This window comes from Ochotona curzoniae, unplaced genomic scaffold, assembly GCF_017591425.1.
Source record: "Ochotona curzoniae isolate NIBS_2020 unplaced genomic scaffold, NIBS_Ocur_1.0 contig_883, whole genome shotgun sequence".
In the NCBI taxonomy this organism is placed as follows: Eukaryota; Metazoa; Chordata; class Mammalia; order Lagomorpha; family Ochotonidae; genus Ochotona; species Ochotona curzoniae.
The window spans coordinates 62000619-62010558 of NW_024466599.1; the positions used below are offsets into that span (position 1 = coordinate 62000619).

At 42.0% G+C, this 9940-nt stretch overlaps 1 pseudogene; it reads right to left on the bottom strand.

Moving 5' to 3' along the window:
• Window positions 1–484: 484 nt before the first annotated feature.
• Window positions 485–905, bottom strand: LOC121164986 (annotated as a pseudogene).
• Window positions 906–9940: the final 9035 nt, after the last annotated feature.

Sequence of the window (9940 nt, forward strand, 5' to 3'; positions counted from 1 at the left end):
ACTTGACATAGACTTCAAGTCAACAATAACGATAATTGTCAGGATTTTATATGTCAAGCTCTCTACTTTATTTTCATTTTCCTGTAAATCAGGGTTCCTAAGTATGGGGTGTTATCTTGTAAGCATGTGAGAGATCTCCCTCTACTGGGCAGACACACTATTGCTGCAGACACCTAGAAAGAAGAGAACCCGTTTTTATGTTCTACATGGCAAAAGAAAATACTCCATGCTTTTCGATTAAAAAAAAAAAAAACTTTGTGAAAATCATTCTTAACCTGTATGTATTGTCATTGGTCTCTACCCTTCCTCTACTTTTTAATATAAAAACAACCAAAATTTATATATTTAACATACGTCATAAGAACTCAAACTTAATTTAAAAAGAAACAAAAATAAGACTGCAGCTCAAGATAGAGTTCAATACAGAAAACAAGGAAAGGACAGAGACTGCAAGAAAAGCTAAAGAACACTGCACAGGAAGAAGCTAGACACCCCAGATCCAGGGGTCTTGGCTGGAGCCCAACTTTGAGCAGGTTTCTTGCCAGCACTTTTTCAAAGCTGTGGAAGTTTCCAGAATTCAGCAGCATGTGTTTTCAAAGGGATACAGATGTTGGGTTCTTCTAACAGGCTCTGGATGGAGAGCAGGGTGGCTCCAATGTCACACAGGGCAGATCACTTGTCCTTTAGGATGTCAAGGTAAATGGTACCTTGGGTGTCCACTTTGGGGTGATAGCAGGACATGAAGAATTTTGCTGTGGGTGCGTTTTAAGAGTAGACACTGGAGGCCTTCAAGGAGTGCCTCTAACTCTGCCAGCTGCTCCATGGATGGTCCCCATCCATGTGAAAAGGTTGTTTGATTCAGGGAAGGCAGAAATTCCTTTGTTGCAAGCCCACACAAGGTTCATTAGCTCCTGTTGTAGCCTGTTACCCACCAGGTGCTCCAGCTGAGCTTGGCTGCGTTTTGATAGGACATTAAGTTGGCACTTGGCAGTGAAACAGAAACTTGAGCAACACAATTGCAATTGCCCCTTTCTCTACTTTTATCCTTTGCCAAAGTAGTTCACGTTGGGTTGTCTTGACCCATGATGACAATGAGCAGCACAATTTTGGTCTATTGTCAGCTTTTTGATCGCAGTCGTGGAAAAAGTTGATGTAGAGTTGGGGATTAGAGCCATAATGTCTTTAACTAGGTTCACTAATGAACTGTACTTAAACTTTGTAGGGGTTCGTCTCAGATGGATAGTTTTTGTGGCTTGCTAATGTTGTCTTATGTGTTCTGGGGATAAATTCTGTAATCAGTCTGCAGCTTGTCTTCCCTCCCCCATGATTTTTCTTCACCTTTAATAAATGCATATTAGTGGGGCTGGATTGATGTCTCAACAGACTAATCCTCTGCCTGCAAGCACCAGCATCCCATACGGGTGCCAATTTGTGTCCCAAATGCTCCACTTCCCATCCAGCTCCCAGCTTATGGCCTGGGAAAGCAGCAGAAGATGCTTCAAGTCCTTGGGTCCCTGTATCCATGTGGGAGACCAAGAGGAGGCTCCTGGCTTTCTCAGCTCAGCTCTGGCTATTGAGGCCATTGGAGGAGTGAACTAGTGGATAGAAGATCTTTCCAGTTCTCTGTAAATTTGACTTTCCAATAAAAGTAAATCTTTTTTTTTAAAAAAAAAATGGGTATTGGTGAAGCACTGGAACAGTGTATCTATGGGTTGAAAGAGAGGAACAACACAGTATGTTTTCCACTAATTTAGAGAAATTAGAATACTGGGATACTAAACAAATAATGTTGGAGATGCAAGCTGTGTGGGGGTTAAGCAGATCTTTTCCAGGTTGAGTCCAGACCTTATCTAGCATAAAAAGTTAGAATTTTAAGAGCTCTTAGGGCCAGGCAGATAAGCGATTGAAACTTCCTAATAGGGACAAGAGAAATTGACCCATTCAAAGGGATCAACCACAATTTTTGTCAAGAATACTTAGATCATTTTTCATTTCCAGGCATGTTATCAGGGAATTGAATCAGAAGTAGAGTGGTTAGGACTCAAATGAGTTCTTACAAGGGATGTTAGTGTTACAAGTGTTGGCTTAACTCTGTGCCGTTAACAGAGGTCCCAGCCAACCACAATTATACAGCTAATAGTTACTATGCACAATCATCTCTTTTTTTCCATATTGATCTATACTTTTAAATTTAGGCAGTACAAAAATGGTTCTTCTGAGACAAGTGAGTAAGCTATTGGAACAAATAAGTAAGTGATGGGGCTTAGACTAGGATTTGATCAAGGAAAACTAATGATCTCTGCTGTTGTGTCCCCAGAGTCATCATTAACTGATTAGTTCTCTTTATGGCAAGATTTCAGGATAATATAAGTTGAGTTCCTAGCCTAGCAAAAAACTATACAACTTCTCAATATGCCATGTCTAATCCTTCAATGTAAGTCTAACGTTTGTGACAGTTCTTCTTTCTGACTGGATCAGAGTATACACAGAAGCTTTGTGGGTGCTAAAGTTATCTCAAGAATGTATAACAGTCTCACAGAACATGCAATCCCTTACATTAGATAAAATCCTGCATCTTAAATCATTATTTAGAAATTAGAATAATTAGAATAATTTCTAAAACAAAGACTTGATCATAGGGCTATCGAATAAAAACAATTCAGCTCATGGTTGACTTGATTATAAGCTGAGAGGAGATGCCAAAATGTAATTTTGTTTTTGTAAGTGGGAATATCCTCAGAAGAAATTTTAGTCTATGCTACCTCTAGAGGCCTTAAACTAGCTTATTAAATACTAGATGCTAGAGTGTTTAGACGTAAGGGCACAAAGCAACTGGAAACTAAGGGAGACCATCCTACAAGCAGGGGAGATTCTTGTTTACACAAGGACTGCTTTCGGGGACCCTCTTCATGGTTTATCTTTATTAGAAAACCATTTATCAGGCTCAGAATAGAGCAGAGTCACCCACCCAGAGTGGCATATGCCATGAAAAGGAAGATTGAGGGTGTTTGGGAAATGTCTAGAAGTACAAGTAAAACATCCTGGAGGGTTGGGTCTTGATGAGGGAGTAATGCCTGTGTGGGGAATGATAGTATGTACGAGAAACATTTCAGGGAGAGACTTTTGGTTGGGGGTGGGAGTGGGGTAGGAATGGGGGACAATGAAAGGGGGCAAAGAGGAGTGAACCAAAAGAGTATATTCAAATACTAGCAGGCAGAAAAGAACTCAGTGTGTTCCCACAAGGGGAAAGACATTTATTCTAAATGGAGTTCAGAGCCCAGAAGTGGCAACATCTGAAACTAGAGCTGTCATGAGGGAATAGATCCTGAAGGGCCTTGTAGACCAGGCTTGGGACTTTGGATGTTGGTATAGGAACACAGGGAAAGCCTAGAATTATCAAGAAGCACATCAGGGGAGTCGGACAATCTCCTTTTATATTTTATAAAGGACATTTAGTGGTGAGGAGAGTGATTGAACTGGAACAAGATTGAAGGTGATCAATTATTGTTGCAATAATCTAGGAGAAGGTTAAGGTCAAACATGGAAATGTGGTTTGAAAGGATGATACAGGTATGAAGGGTTCTTAAGAAATAAGAATCCTTGCATATTCACTCTTTCTTCCTCCCCATTTCCATCCCCCATCCCTGTCAGGAACTGCAGGGATGCTGTGGTATTTGATAGCTTTCTGATTGCAGTCATGTTTAATTGTGATTTCTACTTTATTTTTTATAAAGCACAATAAAAACCAAAAGACTTCAAAAACAAAAACAAAAACAAAACCCTAAGAATACATTTCATGGGGTTTTATTTGAAGCATGTCTTTCACCTACTGGTTTATTTTGCAGTTCTCCCTAATAACCACGGTTGGGCCAGACCAAACTGGAAATCCAGGACTCAATCTGGTTATCCCATGTGGGTGACAGGGACCTACAGAGATCTATTACACAGTAACTGGCTGCTTCGTAGGATGCACATTAGTAGGAAATCGTATGCACAGATGGTGATTAGGTTGCTGAACCTTCCTGAATTAAGATTTTGTTTATTAGAAAGGCAGAATAGATTGAGATAAAGGGTCTTCCATTCTCTGGTTCACTACCCTCCCACCCCTACCCCTGACCAAGGCCAGAAACCCAGAACCCTCCATCCAGATTTGCCACATAGGTTACTGGGATCTAAGTACTTGAGCCATCACTCAGGATACCTCTCAGTGTAGGCATCAGCAGATATTTTTGGAAGCCAAGATGAGACTTGAACCCATGGACCACAGTATGGCATATAGCCTTTTCTGTGCCAAGTACATACACAACTTGCTGAATTTTTAGTTCATTCATTTGAGCATGGCACCATGGACCTCTTAAGCAGTTCCCATCTTGATTATCTACAAAGTGGCTTCACTTCTCTGGTTCATGCTGTCTCAAATGAGAAGGCTTTATTTCTCAGTCAGCTAAAACTTTTCCACTTTCCACATTCAGACTTTGGGCTTTCCTCTGTTTCTTCCATATAAACTAGTAGAGATTAAACAAGATATGCAATACATTGCTGTGTTGACAAAATCAACTTTCTGTTCCACTGAAAGCCATCTCTTTCTTTTTCTTTTTTCTTTTCTTTTCTTTTCTTTCTTTCTTTCCTTCTTTCTTTCTTTTTCTTTCTTTTTCTTTCTCTTTTTCTTTCTTCCTTCCTTCCTTTCTTTCTTTCTTTCTTTCTTTCTTTCTTTCTTTCTTTCTTTCTTTCTTTCTTTCTTTCTTTCTTTCTTTCTTTCTCCCTTTCTCCCTTTCTCCCTTTCTCCCTTTCTCCCTTTCTCCCTTTCTCCCTTTCTCCCTTTCTCCCTTTCTCCCTTTCTCCCTTTCTCCCTTTCTCCCTTTCTCCCTTTCTCCCTTTCTCCCTTCCTCCCTTCCTCCCTTCCTCCCTTCCTCCCTTCCTCCCTTCCTCCCTTCCTCCCTTCCTCCCTTCCTCCCTTCCTCCCTTCCTCCCTTCCTCCCTTCCCTTTCTTTCTCTTTCTTTCTTTCTTTCAAGAATCATTTATTTTACTTGAAAAAACTACAGAGAGGAAGAGGCAGAGAAAGAACATGATCGATCTTCCATTTGCTGATTCACTCCCCAAGTGGTTACAATGGCCACAGCTAAGGTGGTCTGAAGCTGGGAGCTAGGAGCTACTTCTGGGTCTTCCACACAGGTGCAGGTGCCCAACCACCTTGGCCATGTTTTATGCTTTCCCAGGCTACAAGCAGGAAGCTGAATTATAAGTGGAGCAGCGGGACTCAAGTAGGCTCCCACATGGGATGCCAGTGCCAGCGGCATTAAATTCTCCTGCTATGCCCTCAGATCACCCCCCACATTTTAAGAGATGTATTTGAAAGGCAGAGTTAGGGAGGGAGAGACATGGAGATTTTCCATCAGACAGTTCACTTCTCACATGGCCTCAATAATCAAGGTTAGGTCAGGCTGAAGCCAGGAGCCTGGAACTCCATCCCACATCTCTAGCATACATGGCAGTAGGCCATCATCATCATCCACTGCTGTCTCATATTAACACGGAGCAGAATCAGAAGTGGAGCAGCAGTGTCTCAAACTGGCACTGAAACAGGATGCTGGTGTGGCAGGTGTCAACCTAGCATGCTGTGCCCCAGTGCTGGCCCTTCTTCCACCCTCTTACTAAAGATAAAAATGCTTTCCCTCTCAAACTCAGCATTTCTCATCACTGACTGCAGGATCTTGCTTGCCTGCTACCTTCCTCCTTGACACTACTGTCCCAACTTGCGCTTGGGATCCCAAATCTTACATTTTACTGGCACCCTGGCCTTTCCTTTGAACCCTATACTTGATTGTCTTGTGATTTTCAATTTTCTCTTCTAAATTTATCTTATCTTCTGGTCGATACTTTGACCTAGGTTACAGTTTTGGATTGCTAATTTACCTCTTTCCTTGCAGATTTTGCCTGACTGTAACTGTTCATTCCTGTGGTTGTGCAAGTGCTATTTGTGAAATTGTGTGTGTGTGTGTGCGCACACACATCCAAACTCCTGCCAGCGGTTTGCCCTTTAGGACAAAGTCCCAACTTTTCACCTTGCTTCTGTCCCTGGTTGTCTCTTTGTACTCTTTGCATGGAACACCTTGGAGTTGTTATCTGAGGTTATACAGTGGTGGGTGGGGAGAGGTTTAGAAAGAACAGGCTTTGAGATCTATTGCATAAGATGGTTGTAGTCAATGTGTGATACAAAGCAACTTGGGAAATTTCAAATGTCTCCCTATAAAAGGCAGGTGACATGATGTTAACTAGTATGACTTCATTCCATATATTGTACAGGGGGATCACAACACCTCACTATATCCCATAAATACTGGTACTTTATGACTTACCAATCTAAGAACTTTAATAATTTTAAACAGAAAAGAGAAGAAAATTTTGTATCAGCACTGGACCTCTCTTGTTCCCTCCTTTACCCTGGAAGGAAAGTTCTTGGGCAGGCCAGCAACATGGAGCTTTTCCTGGCATGCTTTGTGTAAACTGCCCCATAAGGTTAGCTCAGCTCTATCTAAAATAAATACCACTTAAAACTATCTTCAATTTAAGCCCAGGACTAGTGGCTAAAGTCCTTGTCTTGCGTGTGCCAGGATCCCATATGGTTGTCAATTTGTATCCTGGCTACTCCATTTCCCATCCATCACCCTGCTGGTGGCCTGAGAAAGCAATAGAAAACAGCAGAGTATGGCCCAAAGCCTTGGGACCCTGCACCCGCCTGGGAGACCTGGAAGAAGCTTCTGGCTTTAGACTGGCTGAGCTCTGGCCATTGTGACCACTACGACTACTTAGGAATGAACCTGTGGATGGAAGATCTGTCTCTCCTTCTCTCTGTAAATCTATCTTTCTGATAAATAACTCTTTTTAAGTCTTCGATTTAATAAGCACTTAAAGCATTTTGTGGCACTTAGAGCTGCCTTGGTAGGATTAGGCTTTAGTAGGCCGGGAGTTTGGAACACAGGTTTCAGTATCTGTGATCAAACCTTTACCTACTAAGCTGGGTTTATCTGCGAAGCACCTATCCATGTACTATCTCATTGTTGGGAGGAAATATTTTCTGGGCTGTAGAGCAATGAAAGCAGATTGGCCCAGTGATTCCTCATTACATTAACGGAGATTTGTTGACACTCGCTGACATCTTGAGATTTGATTATTGTTTCTGCCCTGTCTGTACTTCTGAGGAACAGTGGTTTTTCTTCTTAATGCTCATTGAAGTCTCTAGTGGAGGGTTAAGCCTGTGACAAAAAGTAAAATCGAAAGAATGCCTTTGCAGACAAGAGAAAGAAGGAAGGAAAGGAGGGAGGGTGTGGAGTACCATTATGTTCTTAAAATTGTATTTGAAAGAGGTGAAATCTGTGCCCTTTATACAAATGAAAACAACTGTGTCATAAGGAAGTCTCAATCAGAAATATCCCGAACATAAACTCTAGGGAATGCTGTCTATTATGTAATCAGTCCCATTTTGGGAATCAGTTGTCCTTGGATAGACACTGTGAAATCTAATAAAGGAACACAGAAACACTAAGAAGGTTTCCATGGCAAGTATGGTCAGACACACTCTGGCTAATAGAAAGTGGGATGCTGAAGACATCAATTAGCTCCACCATGGTAACAGCTCTCGGTTGGAGCGGTGCGTGCATTTGCCTCACATGCTGAAAGCTTCATGTTGCAGGTTGTAAAAACACAAATGGAGATGGATATTTTTGATGGTGCACCTGTTGCTGCTCTTGTCACCTTTTTTCAAGAAAAATAACAAAATATGGTTGTTTCATGGGATACAAGAACAAGATTGCAACTGCCCCCAGAACAGAAAGACCCAAAAGGCCTCTTGTTCATTGTCTCTCCTGCTTTGTTGTAGTTTGCTAAAAGGTGGAAAAAGAAAGTTTATCCTTTTTTTTTTTTTTTTTTGCTTTGGAAGTGAGAATTGTATGTTTTCATTTAGAGCAACTATCATACAGGAACAATGACCTCTTTCATTAAAAATTTGTTCTAACACAAATATACTTATCACTACAACTGGGCCCGAGAGAAAAGCGCTTCATGCCATCCTTCTGTAGGCACACTGTCCTCACCCACAACCACTGAAAACTCTTGGTAGGTCTTCATCGGCATGGTTTCTGTTTCCAAGATGTTACACAATCGAGGATGCCTTTTGACAGTGGCATCTCTTCAGCAGCATCGTGTCCTTGAGTCTAATGCAAGTAAATGTGTGTATCAATAGTGTCTTCTGTCTTACAGTTGTGTAGCATTACATTGTGTGTAGCAGTTTATTTGCCCACTGAGGGAAGAAATGGGGTTTTAGTGTTTGTTCTTCAGTTGCATAAAAAAAGATTTACGGATGTTCTTGGTTTCAAGTCACGAAAACCACAGTACAGTTCTCAGAGAGCCAATAAGAGTTAGACTGCCATCCTTGGCGGATTCCTCTGGGACTGTCCTAGGGAGGTATTAGGTTGGCCCAGCCTGGTACATCTTGTCATACTTGGCGCATTACCTGGGAGCCAAGTGTGTGGTGTCACAGGAGGCTGTAAAAATGGAGTTGAGGAGTGCGAGATAGAAAAAGCAGTGCCAGTTTCTTGCCAAACCTTTTTCAAACAGACAAGAGTAAAATATCTGATTCTCCACCTGCACTCATTTGTTTAGGGCTGTGTTACCAACTGAACTGGAGGGAAGCAATCACAGACCTTCGTTATCTGAATGGCAACAAACAACAGGTAGTGATTGCTGTGGGGCATGGGCTGGGCTGCTTCTCTGGCACTGCAATAGCTTAGGTGTCCTTAGCTGTGTCCTGAATTGAAAGACAAGATCAAAGAGGCCGAATTCCAGCCTGTCCTGGACTGGCATTCCTCATTCACGTGTCTTCTCTTTTCTTGAGTGAAAGGCTTGTTGATTTCTCACCTAAACTTTTACTTCCCCATTTAAAGCAGCTCCCAAGTCTGGGCAGTGTTGCCTTCACAATTTATCCTGGCAGGAACACTGGAATAGTAGTATTGACCAAGGATTGAAACCAAACTTCCACTAGGCTTTGACTGACATCAGCATGTCATGCGCATCACACAGAGCTGTCTCCTGCTGCAATCCCTAAAGCCAAGAAAACCCGAATAGAAAAAGCAACCCCTTGCTGATCTCACTTTCAGAGGTACCTAGGGCTTTGTTTCTGAGGAACAGAGTTGATGGGGTGGGAGTTGAGGGGGGGGGGTACGGAGGAGAATGAAGGAGAAGCTCAGGATTTCCTATCTCTTCAGCCAGAGCATACTATTATTGCTTTATGGGATCTCCCTGTAGGTTTTGTTTTGTTTGAAGAGAGAATTCCCACACCAGGGAGGGAAAAAGCTTACAGGCTTTACCTGGCTAACACAAAAGTTCCTACCCTGTTATACATGCTGTTTCTCTGAGATCTGCCTAGCACATAATCTAGTTATTTTTTTTCTGGTGCATTTAGGAGTTTTTTTTTTTTTAATCTTCGTCTAAAAAAATTGAAATAACTTTCACTTAAGAAAACTACAACATGCATAAAAATAAAGAAGTGGGCTTTGTGTGATTGTCCAGTGGCTAAATCCTTGCATTGCATGCCCAGGATCTCATACGGCTCGCTGGTTCATGTCCCAGCTGCTCCACCTCCAATCCAGCTCTGTGCTTGTGGCCTAGGAAAGCAGTAGAAGATGGCCCAAAGCCTTGGGACGCTGCACCCAAGTGGAAGACCTGGAAGAGGCTCCTGGCTTCAGACCAGTTTGGGCCTGGCATTTTGCGGCCACTTGGGAAGTGAACCAGAGGACGGAAGATCTTTCTCTCTGTATCTCCTTCTCACTGTAAATCTGCTTTTACAGTGCAAATGAATAGTTTTTAAAAATGTTAGAAGTAACTTAAAACTCTCCGTTCTTACCAATCAGCTACTTTAAATATTCAGTCTGATAAATCCTATTG